The sequence below is a fragment of the Brachycentrus maculatus genome, unplaced genomic scaffold (assembly GCF_059751285.1).
Source record: "Brachycentrus maculatus isolate JH-2025_06_01 unplaced genomic scaffold, ASM5975128v1 h1tg000038l, whole genome shotgun sequence".
NCBI classification, from domain to species: Eukaryota; Metazoa; Arthropoda; class Insecta; order Trichoptera; family Brachycentridae; genus Brachycentrus; species Brachycentrus maculatus.
The window spans coordinates 1,190,709-1,213,483 of NW_028280792.1; the positions used below are offsets into that span (position 1 = coordinate 1,190,709).

At 29.8% G+C, this 22,775-nt stretch overlaps 1 long non-coding RNA gene across 1 annotated transcript in view; it reads left to right on the forward strand.

Annotated features, from left to right (window-relative positions):
* Positions 1–314: 314 nt before the first annotated feature.
* Positions 315–22,775, forward strand: part of LOC148312598 (uncharacterized) — a 39,284-nt gene continuing 16,823 nt past the window's right edge. Inside the window, exons 1-2 of the long non-coding RNA XR_015839147.1 lie at positions 315–490; positions 636–649. This is a non-coding gene — a long non-coding RNA (uncharacterized LOC148312598). The remainder of the gene's footprint in view (positions 491–635; positions 650–22,775) is intronic.

Consider the following 22,775-nt stretch of genomic DNA (forward strand, 5'->3'; position numbering starts at 1 on the left):
TAATTTGTTTTATTTGTTCAAACCGCCCTCGCTCATTCGTTGGAAACGCTATTTAGTGTCGATTTTCACCGCCAGTCGCGCCCCGCGGCGCTGCGCGTGCGGCCTTCAAGCATTCAAAAATTAACGCTGGAAATTCAGTCCGACGAAAAGGGACAGAGGTATAAAGTCGAGCGGACGGTAAAACGCGGGAACAATAACACTTTTTGGCGAGTGCGCAAATTTTACGTGTCGGGTGGTTTTGTCGTATGTGAAGCCTACGAGAGGGACCGTGGAAGGCTCAGTTAGTATCTGCTTACCCCTGAAGGGGTCGCTACATTACGGTAGCAACACGCGGCGCATTCAATTCGGCAGTTTGTTCGTTATACAAATTTTCATATAAGTATATTCTTTATATCTACGCGCGGTTCTTTCGTCGTATTCCGTTAAAAATCCAGTTTTTTCAAATAATTTAAATTGTGTTTTGTGTGTCCTCCCGCGCGTTCTGTGACAGGTAAATAAAAAAAGTTTTTAAACTTACGATTTCGTAACTTTGTTTCAAATGTTTAAACAAATATTCTAACGATATTTGTATTATCTCAAACCACCGGGATTATTTGAATGAAAAAATGTATTAATTTAATCAATTTGTTTTTTAGACTGGACGACTAAGGTAACAACATTATTTTTATGTTGAATTTTTCTTTAAATTAACAATTTTATTTTTCTGGCTAGCAATGAAATATTATAGTTTTCTTTATTTTGAACATTCATAATGCATTTGTGTGATATTTGTAAATCGTGATTGAATTTTGACATTGTATGAATGTCATTTGAAACAATTGTTGTCCGGTTAAGACGGTAGACACTTTGTCTATTCAATCCTTGTTACATAATGAAACGACAAAGCATGCTTTCTTCGGGACCGAAATCGGTGAGTTTCGATTCTGGAAGCAAGAGTTAGCGAAAAATTCGAGAAAAATAAAATTACGTCGGTGGGTACTTGTGGTCACGGAAAAAACGCATTAATAATTAGATAATAGCGTGTGCGCGCTTTTATTTTAAGAAGGCGAAACATTTGTTGAGATTATAATCGCGAGACTTCAACGATAAGTGTTACATTTTCGGATCTATATTAAAACTTCTTTAAAATAAATATCAAATTGATTTCTGCATAATTGTATAAAAAGAAAGTTTTATTTATAACAAACTACGTATATCGCTTAACTACATTTATTTATCCCTATCATATTAGTATTCCAATTTAACGCTTATAATACATAGGTGCGTGCGCCAATGTAGGTAGTCTATAAATTCGTACTAAGTATAATTTTCGTTACATATTTCTGTCCCATTAGTTACCAACTGAATTCTAAATATATAATATAATTGAAATGTAATTTTGTTTTAAAATCACTATAAATATTTTCATAACTTAATTCATTATAATTCATTTATTGTATGATAAAATATTTATAGTGATTTAAAAACAAAGTAACATTTTAATTATAAAATGGAAAATCTCAAAGTTAGTGCTTCAAATATAAATAATATTGAATTGTAATTGAAGTCTCTCTGTTACGGAACGTATTTTTTTTACGTATTACGTAAAAGTAGTTAAGAAATAAGTATCAGATTTAACGTTTTCTCAGCTTACTTATGAACAGCTCCAGTCAGTGGGGCTAAGTCACTGCTGAGTTTGATTAATTTCAGTAATTAAGGTTTTTAGGTTCAGTCAATGGTCGAATGAAAATGTAATGAAAGCCTTCGTGATATTTTCAATTAACGGCAGTAGTAACGGAGCAATACGTGATTACATTATATTACATGCTCCGGTAGTTTTATTGCTGTAATTACTTATGAAGCCGAGCCGTTTTTTAACTACATTAATGGGTTGTTTTGAACATCACGTTCAATTTTGTGTAACATCGAACATTCTTGACGATTTTTTTTTTCTAGTATTGTCAATTTCCTTTTATTAATTGATTGCCAACCCCTTTTACATATATATGTATATATAAACATCAATGCAATTAATATATTTTATATGTATATATAAACATCAATGCAGTTAGTCATTTTTAACAAGTCAATATATGTATTATACTTCCAAGTTTAAAATCCTTTTTTTTTCAGTGCAATATTAATAAAGTAAGATATCAAATAGTCAATGATCAAGTTTTTGGAAAAAATGCACTTGGTCACTTTCTCCTGTATGACTACGATATATGTACAGTACACGTATATTGATTGTTAAATAGTGAAAAGCAATGTATGCTACATAAAGCTGTTTAATTTACACAAGCGTGATGATTTAAAACTAACATGTTATTTATATGTATATACAACGTTTACAAAAAAAAAACTTCGTGCAAATAATCAAAGAAAATAAATAATTTGAGCGTATACATCTTGAAGATTCTAAAATAATAATGACACTCGAGATTATTGTTACAGTGTTCCTTATGTCAACATAATCTATGTACTTACAAATGTATGTTCATATAGTTCATAGGTCATATTGCTATATTACTGCTTGTTGTGAAATTCTTGTACAGAAACACAAAATTAATCGCCGTATCTGAAAATGATATATCGCTCACTCCTTTCAACAACGTTATTTATAAAAAAAAACATTATTTTTCATGAGATCGTTTTTAATGTTTAAAAATATAATAAAATGTATTAAAAATAAATATCAAGCCACTTATTGAACTTTTTACTGTGCAACAGATTTTTGAGGTAAAACTTGAAGGTTTTTTTCTCCGTTTGAAAAATATTACGTATTTTTAAAAAAATAATTAAACAATACCTTTTCTTCAAAATGCAAAAACAACACTTTCTGCCCTGTAGCGGGTAAATATTTTTTTTTACAAAAATGTTAATAAAATTAGTATATAAAAACTCACTGAGATTTTTATGTCTACCGGGTTTAGACGTAACCGTCTCTTCGTCAGGACATTCACTACCACAGCCTGCAAACAATACTACCTTTCACTACCATAGGACTATTTACACACTAAAAACTAAGAAAAATGTTTAACACATACGATTTTTGGTCGACCCGAAGACCAACATGCACCACGAGCGTTACGAGCCGAGGTTAAACACGCACTAGTGCATGACGAAGAGACGGGTACGTCTCGAAACCGGTAGACTAAAAAAAATCGGTGAGTGGTTATATACTAATATTATTAACATTTTTGTAAAAAAAAGTAAAAATGACTAATTACAAAGTAAATGCTTTAAATATTAATAATATTGAGAATATGGGAAATATTAAGTTTAAAATATGCCGCTATTGAAAGTACTGAGCGATATGGTATATATATTTTTCAAATGGCGTCATACATATATAAGCCATATGATGTATTGTAAATCTGATGATAAAGAAATTAAAAGCCTCCTTGCAAAAGTCAAAAAGCCCAAGAAATATTGTGAATCAAGTATTAAGTAACTATAAATAAATCCATTTTTTATGCGTGTTTGCTAGAAAAAAAACGTCATAGTAAATAAATCGCTACATATTTTGAAATTTTAAATAAATTTCAATTCATTAATCTTTTTTCTTCAAGGTTATTGATGTGTTGTTTGCAAATTGTGATTTCGTAAAAAAAAGCATTTGAATATTCGCGAGTAATTTTTGCTAGTTAGCGTAAATCGACGGGAAGATATCGTCATCATTAGAGATTATTGCTGGGAGTATTAATACAGAGCTCTGAGCTCAGATTGGAGGCCTTATGGCAAAATGGAGGAGCACTCACACTGATTGCTCTATTTTGGACGCCCACAAATATTTCTCCTTCGTTCTAACCTTATTGTTCGTCCCAATTGTCATCCCTTACCTCCGACGCACCTTCCGGAGCCTTAACTTCTGACAACTGTCGTCCTGGGATAAAAATAAACCCCAAAACGAAAAGATGAACGAAATTGATAATTTATTAAGGAGTCATACACCAGACATTTTATCACGAGGGTCAGATAAATGGACTATTTCGTAGAAAAAATAATAATGCATGGATTCGTTCTTCTGGGATATTTTAGAGTAAATTTTTATTATTTATATTTAAGAATTTAAGTCCCATATTATGATAGAATTTTTAAATTACTAGAAAAGAAAAGCATTAAAAAGTTTAAACCAATCTCTTTGATCCTTTTTAATAAAACGGCATAACATCTTTTCACGTTAATTTGATTACTTAACGTGACGCCATGATATATATATATGTGTGTTTGTGTAAATATATATATATATATATATATATATATATATATATATATATATATATATATATATATATATATATATATATGTATATATATATATATATATATATATATATATATATATATATATATATATATATATATATATATATATATATATATATATATATATATATATATATATATATATATATATATATATATATATATATATATATATATATATATATATATATATATATATATATATATATATATATATATATATATATATATATATATATATATATATATATATATATATATATATTTATATATATATATATATAAATATATATATATATATATATATACAAATATATATATATATATATATATATATATATATATATATATATATATGTATATATATATATATATATATATATATATATATATATATATATATATATTTATATATATATATACATATATATATATATATATATATGTATATAAATATATACATATTCATATATATATATATATTTATATATGATGAAGGGAATATGATTAGTCTTGCACTTTAGATTTAAGGACATAAGCGTGGTTTATATTATGTAGGATACAGATGACATACGTATGAGAACACTTCTATATAGGAGAAAAATAAATAAAAAAAAGTATAAAAGGCTGGAAAAGGATAATAGCGATAATGCCAAGCGCACTAAGGGCTCAATACTCGTATTCGCACTAGCTTGTGTAACTTGACTGCTTATCTCTACAAGACCCTTGATTTGTAATTTAAACCATCATACCCTATCAAAGAACGTTAAGGAGAAACGCAGGGATAAAACTTGGAGGATCCTTTTCGCAAAATTTACACGCAATTTGTGTGAAATGAAATGAGCGTTGCGTACAATAATGTGTATCGTAAAATTATTCCGACTGTCTCGATACTGCAGTGCTTCCAGCTTGACAGCTGTAAACATTTTGGAGTATTTCATTGTAAATGATTTCCCCGCCATACCACGCCGTAGATTGTGAAGTCTCTGGCAGCTTATCCAGCAGTCAACAAATGAGACCAATGGAGTCACGGCATGGTTGATATAGTCCTTAATTTATACCCAGTGGACGAGATCTTTCTATTTTTGCTGCCCTTTTCATCTTGTCTTTATTTTACTGTTGTTTCTTTTTATTCTTTTATGTTATTTCAACAAATTGTTGTTTTGTATCTTGTATTAAATATATACGCCATATGAACCTTAGAAGCTTCCGTACTTTACCTCAATTAAATGAATTCATGAAAATTTCCGATATACTCTTATTTTAAAAAAAAATCAGGATCCATTCTCAAAACAGTCACCACATAAAATAAAATAATACCAAACAATAATTTAAATTCAATAAAAAAACATTTACTTTTAGAGATGAATACAAAAGAGTATAATTATCTTGATTTATTTTTGGAAACATGTTTCTGAAAAATAAATGTAAATGCAATAATTGTACAAGTCAAGTGCGAATAAGTTTGCGTTTTATAGTGTAATTGAAGTGGTTTTTAGATTAGATTATACTCATTTATATTTTATATTAAAACAAGCGTTTATTTGAAAGATTAAGGGCGAATTCCAGAAGTTAAAAAATATTCCCATTTTCCACGTGTAATTAACTTGTTACTGAAGTTTTCTTTGACGCGTTTTTCTTTAACTTTGACGGTAACGCGGTAAGCAAGAGAGAAGTTAGATTGATCGATGGGAATGTTTTCATTGAGTTTTATTACGGCCAATAAATGATTAATTGAAACAGCATTTACTCCGCAACTTTACTCGTATACTTTTGATGGTTTATGTGATAAATTACTTTAAATGATTACCTATAAAATTATAACTATTATTACTATATTATACAGGGTTATTGGTAACTGGATAAAATGCGGAATGCACTTTGAACAAAAACTATGAAATATATTATTTTTATACACAGTAATTTTAATATTTGAAAATGATCAAAACATCTACCCAAAAAAACAAAACGAAAAATGTGATTTTTAATGGCATTAAAATAAAAGCGATAATATTTTTCTTCAATTACATCTACTCTGTTTAAATTCAATAACAGGTTTTTATCCGACTTTTCTTGGAGTAAATTCATTTTGTATAATGATAAAACAACAATTTAATACCTTTTCCAATTTTTATTTTATCTTACCAGCAACTAGGTTTTCTTGATACATTTATGTTCATCAGACTGAGGCAAGTAAAAATCGGGATTTTTATGAAATAAGTATGGGGTTTTGAACTGTTTTATTTTGACGAACCAAATTCAATGATTTTATGTAGTTGATTATAATAATAACATTAAAATATTGTTGAAAGAAGACTAATATTCATAATTTTATTACACAATGTGCAGTATTAATATTGTGCGAGTTAAAAGGATACCCATTTCATTATTAATGAGAATATTGCGTGGGCAAAACGTAACAGTATTCGTATAAATTAAGCAAAATATTTACTTTTTTCCAATGTTTCAATTTTGCATAATCTGTAAACAAACAATTTGAATGTGCTTGTTCGACTTATACTTCACACAAAAAATTAAAGAAAATAAATCATTTGGTGTCCACACATATATGTATTTGACTAATTTGATTAATTGACGAGGGTCATAGACATTCTTATATTTCTCATACATACTTAAATACTAAACGGCAAAGTGTGATTCATTACCGCGTCGTCACAACGAGCTACATAATAAAATATAGTCTCAAAGCGCGAATCTTTTCCACCATTGTCAAGGTTTACGCATTGGCTTCGCGTTTGAGAATACATGGATTTTCTATCTAAAAGAATAAAGTACGAAAATAAAAACGGGAATTCCGAAGGGAAAAAGTGTACCGCGTGTACACTTGTACGCATTTACACTGTTTGTTATTTAACGGGGAAACTTTATGTTTTTCTTTTCATACCTCAGTCCTGTAAAATTCAAACCTGTTTCGAGTCAAACAGCCCGAGGTGACAAATTATATACAGTCGGCTAAGCGTGAAGCAATGGTAGGGATATAAGAAACAACCCTTGCAGTTAACCCAGGGTTGATACAATTTTCAAAATTCGTCTTAATGATTAGAACCATCGACATCAACTCTACATAATGTCAAGATTTATTATTTTTAATAATTTAAATATGATTTATGATGCTATTAAATTTTATTCATTTTTTGAGAACTGCTTCGCCTTGCTAGCAAACAAAATGAACTTTGATAATGTTCTTGCAAGCAACGTATATTATAAACGGGGTTATGATTGATTTAAAAAATAACATATTTTGTTTTGAATATTGAAAGCATTAACTTTGTGGATCATATTGATATATTATTTCGAGAAATAAAATAATTTATTTAACTATTAACTAAAATAACTTTGAAATAATCCTAGTTGTACATAATGTCTGCCTCCGTGGTGTAATGGTTAGAGGGTTTTGCTACTGTACTAGAGGTCCCGGATGTCATTCCCAGGGGAGGGGGTTAAATAAATAAAAGTGATTTTTCACTCTAATGTTTATTCAATATTACCCTGGACTGGTACCTGAAGCGGAGGGCTGATCACTTTTATGAGAAATAAATTAATGAGAAATGACTTCGTTTTTCTCGTACTATCCCATTAATAAAGATAGTAACTATCACATGATATAGAAACGGCACCTCCTTAGATTAAGTCAGCTAAAACGGGTATGGTGGTTATTCCAGTGTTCAGTGGTGTTAGCGATACTCATCAGATAAGCTCATACCTCTGGGATACAAGCGTAATCCTCGGAGGCTTTCAAATTAGATTCAAACCGAGTACTCTTTTGTTAATCTGAACAGTTTTCGATGTTTTCCAAAGCTCAGACGTTAAAGTTTTACGATTTCCCCTCATTACGGCCTTCCGGTTTACGATGCAAAATTTCAACTGCCAAACATTGGCATAATTTTATCGCCGGCATAATTCATTCCGAGAACTTAGCATCTCGCAATTCCTAACTTAAAGTGTTCAAGTTTGTTAAGCTCGCCTCCGGAATGACAAGATATTTACCACTTTTCATTTGCGCTGCTAAACTTTGAATTTAAAATAACCTGTTACAAAATGGCCGCTGATATAACAACCTGAGGGATGAACACACAATATAACCACCGACAAGCCTTTTTCTGTTTCGCTACATTTCTACGAAAAGGTGCTCGACTCTGCTTTGTAATGTAGAGAATGGATGCGAAAAGTGATAAGTGCCAAAATAACAATTTGGAATGCAAAACCAAATTATTATTTTGGTAGCAATATTGCTTGTATTCTTGAATCACGTTTAAATACTGACTGTTACAATAAAAATTAAAACAGCTTCCGAAACATTATTCATTAAAAATGTTTTATCAACATGAGACAATGCATCTTTTGTTTTTATTTTAGTCTTTCATTTTACCATAATTTTAAAAATGAATGTAATATGGATGTTCAATAATCGGAAAATTGGTAACTATTACACAAGACTATGAAGTGATTACTTAAGTTAGCCAAGTGCCAGGTCGTAAGCCCTGGGATGCTTAAACTTCCAACTTCTTCCGGATAAAAACGATACATGCTTTGACTCATGTTGAGGCCCCTCTAATACATATTGATACATCATTCGGATTGTAAATATTGTGTCTGTTAGGTTATACACATAATAAAAATGAATATTTATTAACATATAGGTACATAGATAACGATATAAATTTTATACATAATTATTAGATCTTTGTAAATAAATACAAGGAAAATAATATAGATTGAATACAAATAAATAACGGCTTATACAATTATTATTGCAATCTCAAAAGAATGATAGTTCTATTTTACAAATAAAGTCATTAACATCATGATATATCAAAATAGAAATCAAAAAATGTTTTTTCAGGGCAAATAAAAATTTACTCTAGTTCTCTATCATATTAGAATTCATTGTGAATGCTACCTTCTTCCTGGAGGTATTTAAATAACTTTAAAAGGGTTAAACGTTCACCTTTCTAAAAGAAGATGTGAATATTTTGAATACGAATAAACACAATTTAAAATTTTAATTCTTCGAGTTAATTAAGTATTATTTGAAGGATACCAATTTAACAGTTTTTGAAGAAACTAAATATATTTATTGTTGGTTGACTGAAGAAAACGCATACATTTTTAAGCAAACTAATAAACCTACCTAAATATTTGAACCGACTTTTTAGTAGTGGTAAATTATCGTACGTGGATTCGTTAAGTTGATTTACGGTTTATGATACAGTGTTTTTTTCCCTCTCTCATATTAAATAACAAAGTTATTAAATAATTTTTAAAACAAATGTCGTTTCATTAACAGCGTATCCATTCCTTCAAGTCGTGAAAATAAAACCGTAATTATTTAGTAATTTTTAATAAGATTTTTGTTGCCATTAAAAACACTTAATGCAAGGAAGATTTTTTTTACAAGTGAAACAATAAAAGACGAAAGTTTCTTTCTAAAGGAGTATCATCATTTTAATGAATATTTTTACGGGTTTTCCTCTCATTTCGAGGTACTTAAAAAATATTACAGTAAATCGTAAACTTCTTTAATAACAGCTTCAAATTCTTAACTTTCGTAGAATTATTATTAATTTTGAAACAATATAAGTAAAGTAGGCGGAAAGAAAGACAAATTTCATTTTGAAAGTTCGTTGTAATCATTATTACCAAATGGCTGGTGATTTTAGACTCGAGGCATAAAATAGCTTCAAATGTCAAGGGGACTTTGTGACGACAGCGAAACAGTTTCAATGGAAATCGATACAAAATATCATGATTCGTTTCACCGACAGTTTTACCAATGCAAGTACAACAAATGTCTACAATGAAAGAGTTTTTAATTAAGAATACATAACTAATTTAATGTAATTAAATTTTCTGATAACTTATTTGCTTTAATTATTACAAAATCTGCCAAGCATATTGTTTATTCTTAAGAACAAAATTAATTGCTTTATAATGCTTATCCATATTTAATACAGTCAACTTGAATTTCTTTGTTAAAACACATTATTATCAAATATTAGGGATCATTTTCAGGAAAATGCTTGAAAGCGATAGCTGAAACGATGTGTAAAGCATATTAAATCGTCGTTTAACATAGTTTTTGATAAATATTCTACCAAAAGCCAACCTCACGAAAAGTTATACATCTTTTAACCGAAATACAGACGATTTCTTGAAATTTCATTGATTGTGGTAGTATTTGTCTTTTTTCAAATACCACCAAACAGTGGTATTTACCTAGTAAAAATTTAATAAAAATTTATGTTATTTGTTTGACCAAGGAACACCCTTTCTCGCAATTTCTACATAGTTAAATAAAATAAAATAGAACTCTTAGCAAGTGGAAGCAAACTACTGAACTATACAAAAATGGTTTAGGTATTCGAAAAATGTGATAAGTGAATAACGGAGTTCCGTAGGGAGTAATAACCACTTCTCGTGTTATAAAATTTGAATATTTCTCTGAAAAGAATTATTACGTAAAACGCATTTCACTGGAGCACTATGAAATTCAAAAATTTGTAAATCGTGCGTACCAGCCAGTACAGTAGATATACAAAATCAACAGTACAGTACAGTTCCTATTTTGAACAAACATGTGAAACTTGTGAAACGAAATATTTACTACTATAAGACCGTCACGAAAATACGAGTAGGTATATAAAAAGCTTTTAATATAATATTTTTCTTTGCACCACAATGTTTCAAATTGAAAATTAATCAAATATAATCCACAAAGTAAATGCCGAAACAAAAAATAAATAAAAAAAATCTAATCATGATGACATTCGGCTGATTTCCAATATTTTTTTTTCCAAAACCTATTGTTTTTTGTTTAAATCTTTGATTATTTTAAGTAAAATAACAAATAAAACATGTGTACCATAAACCCAACCACAGTTTTATTTTTTATATACATAAATCGCTCACTCCTTTCAAGAACGTCATAAATCAAAAATCGTCAATTTTCAGTTGTGAATGTTTTCGGAATGGCCAGAAAATGTACTATATCCCAGCAAAAGAGGCATATTTTAAACTTAATATTTACTCGCTACAGGGCATATAGTGTTGTTTTTGCATTTTGAAGAAAATGTATTATTTAATTCTTTTTTAAATATACTAAATATTTTTCGAATGTAGAATAAACCTTCAGGTTTTACCTAAAAAGATCTGTTGCATATTAAAAAGTTTAAAAAGTGGCTTGATATTTATTTTCAATAAATTGTATTATATTTTAAACCTTTAAAAATGTTCTCCTGAAAAATGAAGTTTTTTGATTTATGACGTTCTTGAAAGGAGTGGGCGAAATGTTAACCACATAAGTATGTACGAAAATATTATGTTGGAATGTTCCGTAAGGAAATTTCTACATAGATGTTACTTTTAATGAAATATGTATTTATATTTTGACATCACAACTTAGACAAAGAAAAATATGGAAGTCTTGGTATTTACAGGGCTTATGACCTGTCATAGGATGGTTAAGTTATCACTTTACACACGTGCAACATTCACTATTCTTCTCATGATTGACAACCACACTACTCAAATTTTCGGAACTCCTAGATATATTGATCAGACTCATTACACAGTGCATGTGAGTTCACAACGGCCATCCATGTTTGATAGAGAGAGGCTTTTATTATCAGATTTGTTAACAAGTATTTGGAAATGTTATAAATGTATATTTAGTCCATAGAAAATAGTCCCGAATAATTAAAAACGTATAAAAAAAAATACAAAATTGCATTATTGTTATACATTGGAGTAGTAAGTATATGTTATATTTTTGGCATTAACTTCGTGTAAAAACATCTTGACTATTTGTAAAAAAATTAATATTTGTATACCATTTATTTACTTCATTTGGAGATTTATTTAACTTGAGTTTTATTTCATTATACACGACAAGTTTTGAAAACTACTAAACTAAACTGACAGGTGAATAGTAAACCTAACGAGCTCATTACTTTACTATTCTTCGTCTTCTTTAGTCTTCGAAACTAGTCGTGTGTAATGAAGTAAAACTCAACAAGGGGTATTAAACGAGTGTTTAATTTGATGTAAGGTTGAACAAGGAATAATTGAAAAGATTAGTAAGAGTTCTTTACGGTGGTATGGACACGTGGAGCGAATAGATAACGAGAGAATGACTAAGAAATTATATTTATGTATATATATATATATATATTATATATATATATATATATATATATATATATATATATATATATATATATATATATATATATATATATATATATATATATACATATAAATGTTTTTTTTTTTATTCGCGAATTGTACAGATTTACATTTAGTAAAAGTAAATAATAAAAAATAGTTACATTAATAAAAATAATAAAAAATTCCACAATTCCTCATTTATGTTATAATAACAATATATGTGGCGAATGTGAGCGGAAGAACAGAACGAGGACCGCCGAAAAAGACTTGACACACATGTTTGACTAGATGTATGGATGTGGAGGAGGCGAGGAGAGTCAGGACAGAACTACTTTCTGTCTACCCCTGCGGGGAAACGGCGTGATGGTAGTAGTAGTAGTAGTAGTTAATATGATGCGTAAAACTCGCCACCAAAAGGCATAATTAGCGGCGTATAGCTCACTGGTGTATTATGCAAACATGGTGGCGATCAATGGTTTCGTATGTGGGACGTTCCAGAAAAACTGGCATCGCATCGGCCATGTTTTTAGTGCGCCGTAACGGCCGAACTCGTGCCAAGTGGTGCTATGGCACTACCTACCCCGCTCCGTATTTAGCACATTGTGTACGGAACACTGTACAGCACTAGCTACTTGTTGGGACCCGACCTAGACTTAATAACCGATCAATAAACATTCTCATGACACAACATTTTTGTGAAACTTCTTGACTTCGATTATCTTTGATTCCCGATGGGGCTTAGCCGCAAAAACGATCGCCTTCAACTTTTCCGAAACTTGACAACAACAAAATCGCTCGATAACACTTACTAGATATCGTTAAAAAGTAACAAAGTATAAAAACTTCTTTTAGGTACGAATAAATAAACATAAATGTGTATAAATGTATAAATATAATATATATATATATATATATATATATATATATATATATATATATATATATATATATATATATATATATATCAAACGTATCAAATTAAAAAAACTACTAACCCTTATCGCGATATTGAACATTACTTATGTGAAGGCAAGGTGATCAGCGACCGGCCCAGATTTATATAAAATAAATATTAGAGCTTAAAATCACAGATACACATTTTCACCTCCCCCCCTGGGAATCAATCCCGGGACTTCCAGCATGGTAGCTACACGTTGACCAGCCAACACGTTGACCTTTACACCACGGAGGTGGACTCAAATCGAAAAAGCTTGTGATAATTAATAAGTTAAAATAAATGTGATGAAATCCAAATATACGACTGTCAGTTGTGCCTCTCGGAATTTGAACGTGTGAAATAGAAACCGTACAACAAATAAAATATTTGGGCTGATGGATTATTCACTGATCTTTCCAAGAGTTTAGATAGAAATAGTGAGAACTGATTTTTCAAAATTCGTAATTCCCTTAGCAATATAACTTCAATCTCAGTCTACGCATACTAATTGTAACATGCCACAACGCTTCTCAAAGGCATAAAAAGTCAACTATGGACTCTCACCAAAGCTACTAGAATGACAATAAAAGCGCTTGAAATGTGGTGATAAAGAAGAATGCGCAATGTATCATGAGTTGAGAGAATTTGAAACGTAGATATTTTAAGACCCTTTACTGTTATTAAGAAAGATAGTGACCATTTTATGGAGAGGGAAATATGTAATAAAACGTATTATTTTACAAGCTAAAGTAGAAGGTAAATACAGCATAGGAAAAAGATTATTTCGTGGCTAAAGAACTTGAGATATTGGTTTCATTGTACCATTAGGTCACTGTTTAAAGAGACTGCAGACAATGTGAACATTGCCACGATGATTACAAAACTACAGCGTGGAGCGGTACAATAAGTGTAAAGGCAATAAATTTGTAATTGAAATGTGACTTTGTTTTAAAATCACGATAAATTTTATAGTGATTTTAAAACAAAGTTACATTTTAATTATAAAATGGAAAATCACAATGTTTGTGCTTCAAATATAAATTATACAATAAATTTGTAATGAGGTGGCCTCGTTTTCTGACAAATTTAATTTATTTTTACATTTCAGTTCATCATTCAAGTATTTTTTATCCCTATCAAGATAATATGTTGATTTCTATATTTGAAGAGGCTGTCTATTTTTAATGACTATTATTTCTTCACTAGCATTTTTAAGTTAAGTATTTTTTAAGTGAAAGGCTGATCACGTTTTTTTAATGTGTTAACGATCGAGATAACACTGCGTCAATACGATGCAGTGCTCTATGCATCATTGGGTGCGGATAAGGGTTAGAATATTTTTTTAAGGAATTCAGCTTTTTAAGAGGCTTGTGTGCAGGTAGGATAGTAAGGATAGGGAAGGTAGATGTGAAAATACATCCAAACACCCAGACTAACTGAAAATAAAACTTCCTTGAATTCATTTTGCAATTAGAGGGAATTGAACCCGCGACGCCAGTTTCGCAGTCGAGCGTCTACCCAACGCCACGGCGCCTGCCATTGTATTGAGTTATATATTGGTTTATTAAACACTGTCCATATATTTTTCTACTATTTAAGAGCTTTCCAGGCAATTTTTTTTTTTGATATTGTAAAGTTAAAAAAAATATCTCTCAAATCATCACCACCACGTCAAAAATGCTTCTTTCCTGTTTCTTTCTACTGTTAATCATTCAATTTTCACATCGTTAAAGCGCTGTGCTCCGGTGTAAGTTTTATTAAATAATGCTATTTTCCTTCATTGGATGCGGAATACAGTTTTTGAAGTTAAAAGCTTATTTCATTACATATTCCAAATCCAGTTTTAACGTGAAGATTTTCTCTTAAAAATGCAAAATAAGAAATTAAAAAAGTGCATGTTTTAACCTAGCACTGTCTCTGACTGTGGTGTGTCCAAATCCTTATTCATAAATCTAGGTTTCTCTATTAAGTAGTTATTTTTTATATGTTAAGATGTCAAAATGTTAAAATGACTCCTTCATGGAGAAACCCAGATTTTTGAACAAGGATTTTGACACACCCAAGATTTTGTGGAACATATTTTTTATATATTTATTGATTTTGCGTTTTATTTGTAGAACTATATTTTAATTTATGTATTAAATGTTAAATCAAACACTGATTTTTAAATTATTAAACTAAAAAAATGATTTAACATTTAATATATTTTTTTAATATTTAACATATTTGAACCCCCCTGGGAATCGAGCCCGGGACAACACGCTTATCACTACACTATTTAGGCGGTACATACATACTTATAACCATCTTGATAGTAGAAATACAGAATTTTATTTCAATATATTAAAAAAATATTAACACAAAAGTAATTCAATAGAATTATTCCAGACATAAAATGAAGTTTAACATTTTTCTTTATTTGCGTACGAAAAATGATACTAAGAATTATCTAGAAGCTTTAATGATTTCAATAGAGGCCCATCACCCATTCTTTTCTTACATGGCGAACTTTAATATTTTGGCATTTTGCCTCCTTCGGGTTACATTTGTACATTTACTTTGTGGCATTTGAACTCATTGTATGTAAGAAATACGACTTATTTATATACGGAGGGCGCGAAAAAACATTTTATCGTATAACATGAAATGATAAGTACAGGTTTTCATTTATTCTTTGGAGTTATAGCGGATCAAATATTTGTACCTTTTTGAGTCAAACGCCATTTATTGGACACAGTATATGTATATATATATATATATATATATATATATATATATATATATATATATATATATATATATTTATAAATATATATATATATATATATATATATATATATATATATATATATATATATATATATATATATATATATATATATATATATATATATATATATATATATATATTTATATATATATATATATATATATATATATATATATATCTATATATATATATATATATATATATATATATATATATATAAATGTAAATATAAAGTTTATGTATTAATAACGTAGTGTAGTTACCATAATGATACTATTGTGTATAAAACCAAAAAATTATAAATTATATCATTTAACTTTTGTGTCAAGATCAGGAGTTGGAAAATATAAAGCTATAACGATTTTAATTAATTTTTTTCCGAAAAGAGGAAAGTAAAAATTTAATTATATTTTAGTAAATTTTTCGAAGGTATATAGTATAAACCTGAAAATAATCTCATTATAAAGGTAATGCAAATACCTACTGCCTTTGAAATCCTTTATAAACACGTTAAAATGTTTGCACACGTTTACCATGAAGCGTTATCTACTAAATAATTATTACAATTGTATTCTCGAATAAGTACCCGTATTTGTTTTTCCTCCAGGCCAAATTGCCTCGTCTAAGATATCAGAATTCAATTTTTTTTGTAAAATTATAAAAAATATATAGTGTACCATCTAATCTCATTCTAATTGATAGAAACTTCTGAAAAAATAAAATAAAAAAATCTGTTTTTTTTGTTTCTTGTTTTTATTTAATAACGCAATTTTTTTACATACGAATTCATGGTAACTGAAAAAAAAGGACGATGTATTTTACAATGAAATATATTTTTTTGTACAAAAATATATATACATATAAATATGGCTGTGTTTTTATAATGCTTAAATTCTGTTTTGTTTAAATGAAAATACGACAGGGACTAGGGAGTGGCATAAGGTGAAAAACCTGTAATTAATTAAATTTGTAATTAGTTTTTATTGCATGTCACCTCTAACTGTCGCTCTGCCTCGTGTGAGGTTGGAAATTGTGACCCGTCGGAAGAGTGTTGCTAATTAATCAAATGGCTTTGCAACAATAACGTTTAACACACGCCCCGGTGGCGTATTCTCAAACCATATCGCACTGAAGCTGTCGGCCGATACGTTGGGAATCGAGAACATCCAGGACTGTGTACGCCTCATTTTAATTTATTTTAATAGTACTGAGGTTTATTAGATTTAAGTTTTATGCTGAAATTTTTGGTGGAACTACATTTTATACAAGAAAATAACAAAGATTTTTTCCGCGAATTTTTTTCTGACTAGTGATCGAGTTTCGGCATTCGGCATTGCCGACATAATCAGAGAGGTGAGATACTTAAACCCTTTAGGATATAAAATATACAACTAACAATTGACATCACTCATCTCTCCGGAGTTGTGGATAAAGGAGTTATTTTTAATATTTTTAGATTGGTATTGTATTTACTATTTACATTGCTTATTGTGTACAAGGTTTATAGATCTTTAAGGGGATTTTTGTACTTCTAACTAAATAACAATGTTTTCTTCAAACCTGTGTTGGGAACAGAAGGAAATATCTAGTGGGGGCCAATCAGGAATTTCTCAGCATTCGCTCATTTCTGGGAGGAAACCACGTAAAATTCCTCATGAGAAGGCGGACTGTTGACAGACATCAACAGACATTTCGTTTTACTAGAAAAGGGTTAGGCATTTTGTGTCCTAGCTTTTGGATATAAGAGTGAAATATGTTAGATGTGAAGCGGATGATGTGTGTAAAAGAAAATAGGGTGAGACATTATATACTGGTTAATAAAATAAAATGGAGAATGAAAATATTGCATTTTACAATACTTAAGCATAGATCAAAACACGAGACGGATAAAATATTTAAAAAGTCGCCAGAAAACAAAACGAACATTATTTTATTTTTAAAAACAAAAAACACATTCTCGTAAGAGCAGTCTTTTTAGGTTTGTGTTTTTTTTACAGAGGTAGAAAAATACCTCTACTATAGAAAAAAATGTTCTTCATTCTACGGCGCTTGCTACAGCGGTGTATAGTTTGTGAATACGCATCCCGGTGGCTGAGGGAGGGCTCTATACGTATATTACGAATGTGATGTTCTACCGATTAGATATTATTACTGTATATGACAATATTAACTATGTTGACATTTGCAAAGGTCACCCGAATCCAATCAAACATGTCTGCTCATTATAATGATAGCTAATAATGTAGATTTGTGGTGATTTCACCCCTATATCATATTATTAAACGTCAGTACACCAACGGGTGGTATTATAAATGCGTTAATTTCGTAGTGTAGATAACTTTGACATTAATTCTGGGCTTTTATTAATTACTTTGTATCATGTATCGCAGATTGCCAATACGTATTTTCTAGAAGTTCCCGAAAAAAAGATTTCATACGTAGGTAGAACGTATTCATCCATTCGAGTATACCATCTTTAATAAACAAAAAAAATGTCTATGTCAAGTATGTTTATAATTTTTTACACAATATATAATAGTAAAAAAAGAAATTTGTGGGACTTTACAAAAAACAGTCATATTTAGAAAAAATTAAAAACATTTCAAATTAACGTTTTAAAATTGTAATAAAATTGTACGAGTATGTTTAAAATTTAAAAATAATAAACGAGTATATATATATTATACTTGCATCAAACTGATATTTAAAATCCACATGAAAAAAAAGGTAAGCACTATCGATTAAATTAAGAAAGGTGTGATGAGATGGTTTGGACTTGTGGAACGAATGATTGAGGAAAGAACGGTAAAACAAATTTATGAAGTAAATATGGTTGAAAAAAAGAACAGGGAAAGACCGAGAAAATTTTGGCATGAATGATCAGGTACGTCGAATACATGAAAGCGGTCAGTTCAGGAGTCGAAATAATCGGCGATTATGTATGAGGAGATGCACGAATTGTGAAAGAGGTAAAGAATATTTACGAAGGCAGAGTGATTGGCGTTGTGGAGGGAAGCGGCGTGATGGTAAGTTAGTTAGTTGAAATGAAACAGAAAAAAAAATCTCCACTATCTTTCTTTGGCAGATAAAAATTTACTGTTCTGATTATATATATGAATAATTTAGAGAGAGGATCGTCGATAATGTCATCTCATAAGGGTTGAGAGGATTCTTATCCCTGATGGTTTTATGAAAAACCATTTTGCTGCTCTGAAACAATTGCAAAGATGTGAACTAAATGGCACTTTCTTCAATTTGATACGAGGAACGATTGTAAACCCGTGCACTATGTCGGGAATCAGCTTATATGTTCCCGATAGTGCACTTCGCTAATGACGTCACAGACTGTTTCTTATGGCTCTGCTTGAAGCAACCTGTCACTGGTAATGAGGTAATGTGACGTAATCTCATTACCAAGGATATTGGTGTCCTGAATCGGATCTCTAGCGATATCGATATCCTTCACATGTTCGAGTTTCGGTAAAGTAAAGTTATAATAATATAGTTGACAATATTTTGAGTGTCTCCAAATGCACAAATTTGGATTATCTCCAAATGGGAGTTATTTTTTACATTGATATAATCGTTAAGAAGGAGGACCTACAACATGAGAACGAGGAGAGCTGACTCCAAAAGTCTACAAAGACGATACATTGGGATGGAGCTAGGAAGAAGACGTGACCGAGGAATATTAAGTTAACATTAAATTAAATCTAACCAATAAACAAATTTAGTATAACTTTGTCCAGTTAAGCTAAAATAAAAAATCAAAATTATGTTTTCAAGCGTTTCTTATGCATATGAATATAATAGATTTCCTCGTCCCACCATAGATGTCTCTGGTGAACTATCGGATACTGTGTGTCGAGTTTGATCAATATATGTAGAAGTTTCAAGAATTTTGTTAATATGGTTGTCAATCATGGGTAGCATTCGTGAATGTTACACGTGTGTAAAGTGATGACTTAAACCAGCCTATGACGGTCGTAAGCCCTGTAAATGCTTAGACTTCCATATTCTTCTTAATCTATGTTGAGATGTCAAAAATAGTGTAAAAATAATGCTAAAAAGGGATGATGTACAAAAAAAAAGAAATAGAAATATAACAATTTTCCGAGTGATATACAAATGACGTATGGAGATTCCGTAAAAGAGCATTCATTGCCTCAAGGAACGAGCTTATGGCCATTGATTTTCACATCAAAGGATTCGACTTTGCAAGGAGTTAATCAAGAATAAATAAAAAAAAATCACCTGAAAGGATCTTCCCTAACGTTTTCCACTCCTCACCACTCACCGCCGCCTCTTATCTCTTGCCGTTTTGATTACGTAACGCTTGAGATCCTCCATCGTGTAACACCCACAAGAGCGTGACGATCTCGCTTAACCTTTTGCGACATGAATAAATATTATGAAAACAAATGTCCCACTCCATCAGTTACTCCAATATTACTTGAACTTTACAATGGTAAAAATTAAAGCCCCAGAATCGTATAAATCGCCTGGAAAATAAAAGAAGAAGTATTAAACTGGAAATAAAATATCATTATTTTGGGCATTTTACGAGATTAAAAAAATCGAAATAATACGTATCATGTTTTAATGAAACGGCTTAACAACTTTTTGAGGGTGAAAATATATGCAAAATATGGACGAAAATAAGATAGAAAGGAAAAACACGAAGCATAAGAATAAGTCACATCGCTCACTCCTTTCAAGAATGTCATAAATAAAAAAACTCGATTTTTCAGTACAACGTTTTTAAAGTTTAAAAATATAATACAATTTATTAAAAATAAATATCAAGCCACTTATTGAACTTTTTACTGTGCAACAGATCTTTTTAGGTAAAACCTGAAGGTTTTTTCTCCATTTGAAAAATATTTATTACATTAAAAAAAAAGAATTAAACAAAACCTTTTCTTCAAAATGCAAAAACAACACTTTCTGCCCTGTAGCGGGTAAATATTTTAAAAATATGCCTCTTTTGTTGGGATATAGAACATTTTTTGGGTATTCCGAAAACATACACAACTGAATATTGACGAATTTTGATTTATGACGTTCTTGAAAGGAGTGAGCGAAACGTCCTGATTTGAAAGCTTGAAAAAGTGGTTCTAACTAACCAACAAGTCAATATTCAGAGTTTCTGGGTAAAAAAAATGAATAGATACGATGTTAGTTGACCTCCACAAAATAAGAAGGAAAAGTTAATCAAATTCTGAAGAAATTAAGTAAATTTTATAATTATTTTACAGTAGATTTTAACAGAAAATTTTGAGAAAGTCACAAATGATGAGATTCCCAGGTGAAGGTTGAAAAATGTTAAGGCCTTACAAATGCTGTCATTAGGGGAAAATTCAATATATTAGAGGTATCATTTACCAAGATTGAATGTTTACTATTTAACCAAAATTTTATTTGTTCCTTCTAAATTAATTTTAGTTAGAAATTATTAAAGGATGGAGGTAAGAAGTACGTAGGAGGAGAAAAAATCATTATTTAGAAATAAAGGCGTACCAGGATAGCAGTAATAGCAGGAGTAACCAGCCATATATACCAGTTTGAATGTTAGGAGAGAGAAAAAAATGCCGATCTATCGGCCAATTGATTGTCATAACAATTTAGATTTTAGTTAAGGATATGAATATGTTAGCGTCATTTCATGCGAAAAAGTTTATTTTATTTCACGATACTCGTAAATTCGATAAATGGATTATTGCAAATAATATTCGAACTCTAATTTTACATTTACGAGTAATACAATCTCCAAAAAAATGTACATACGTGATTGTATAACATATTTTTTGCACTATAAAAACATCTCTACGTTTGGTTTTCCTGAATAACAATTTCATAAAATAATCCCGACGAGCAGTTTGAAATAATGGCTTATGAGGTTAAGGAAGATTTCCGCTTTATTTTATCAGCACAAATTCTTTACACCCCTTATTTGCAATTTAAAATGTAATTTCCTCCGTCGCTATTACACTTTAACGATACTAACTTTTCCTGCGAAGAGTTCGGGGACTTATTTTATAATCCTTGTAATTACTTGACTGCTTAAGATCCTTCCAAGACCGTTGATTTAAAGCGTATTTATCCTCTTTCTATCAATTAACTTTGTCAAATCGTTGATCGTTCACATGTCCTTCAAGGTCTCAATATACCATAAGTTATAGCATATAACAACAAATAAAATGAACAGATAATATAAGCAATGAAAGAAAATATAAGTCAGCTCTAATCACTTAAACATTTCAACAACAGATGGCAGCGCTGAATTTAACTTAAAAAAAATATTAATAGCTCCTTTGTGAGGCAAAATTAAAAAGACGAACAGACTTTTAATTTTTATATTTTTTATTTTATGACGCTGAAACCTTCTTATTAAAGTTATAGAAATTGTATCCTTACTTTTACTTCAAAGCCCAAGGCGTCATTCAAACAAAAGCTTGCTGATTTTTTTCCTTTGATAATATTCATTATAATATTATTCCCATTATTAAATCTCAAAAACTTCTAATTTTTGTAGGTGGAAGGCTTTTTCTTCAAATTTATTATGTTCTTAATATACATCAGTTAATAATTTGTTATACACATATTAGATACACATTTTAATATTAGTTTACT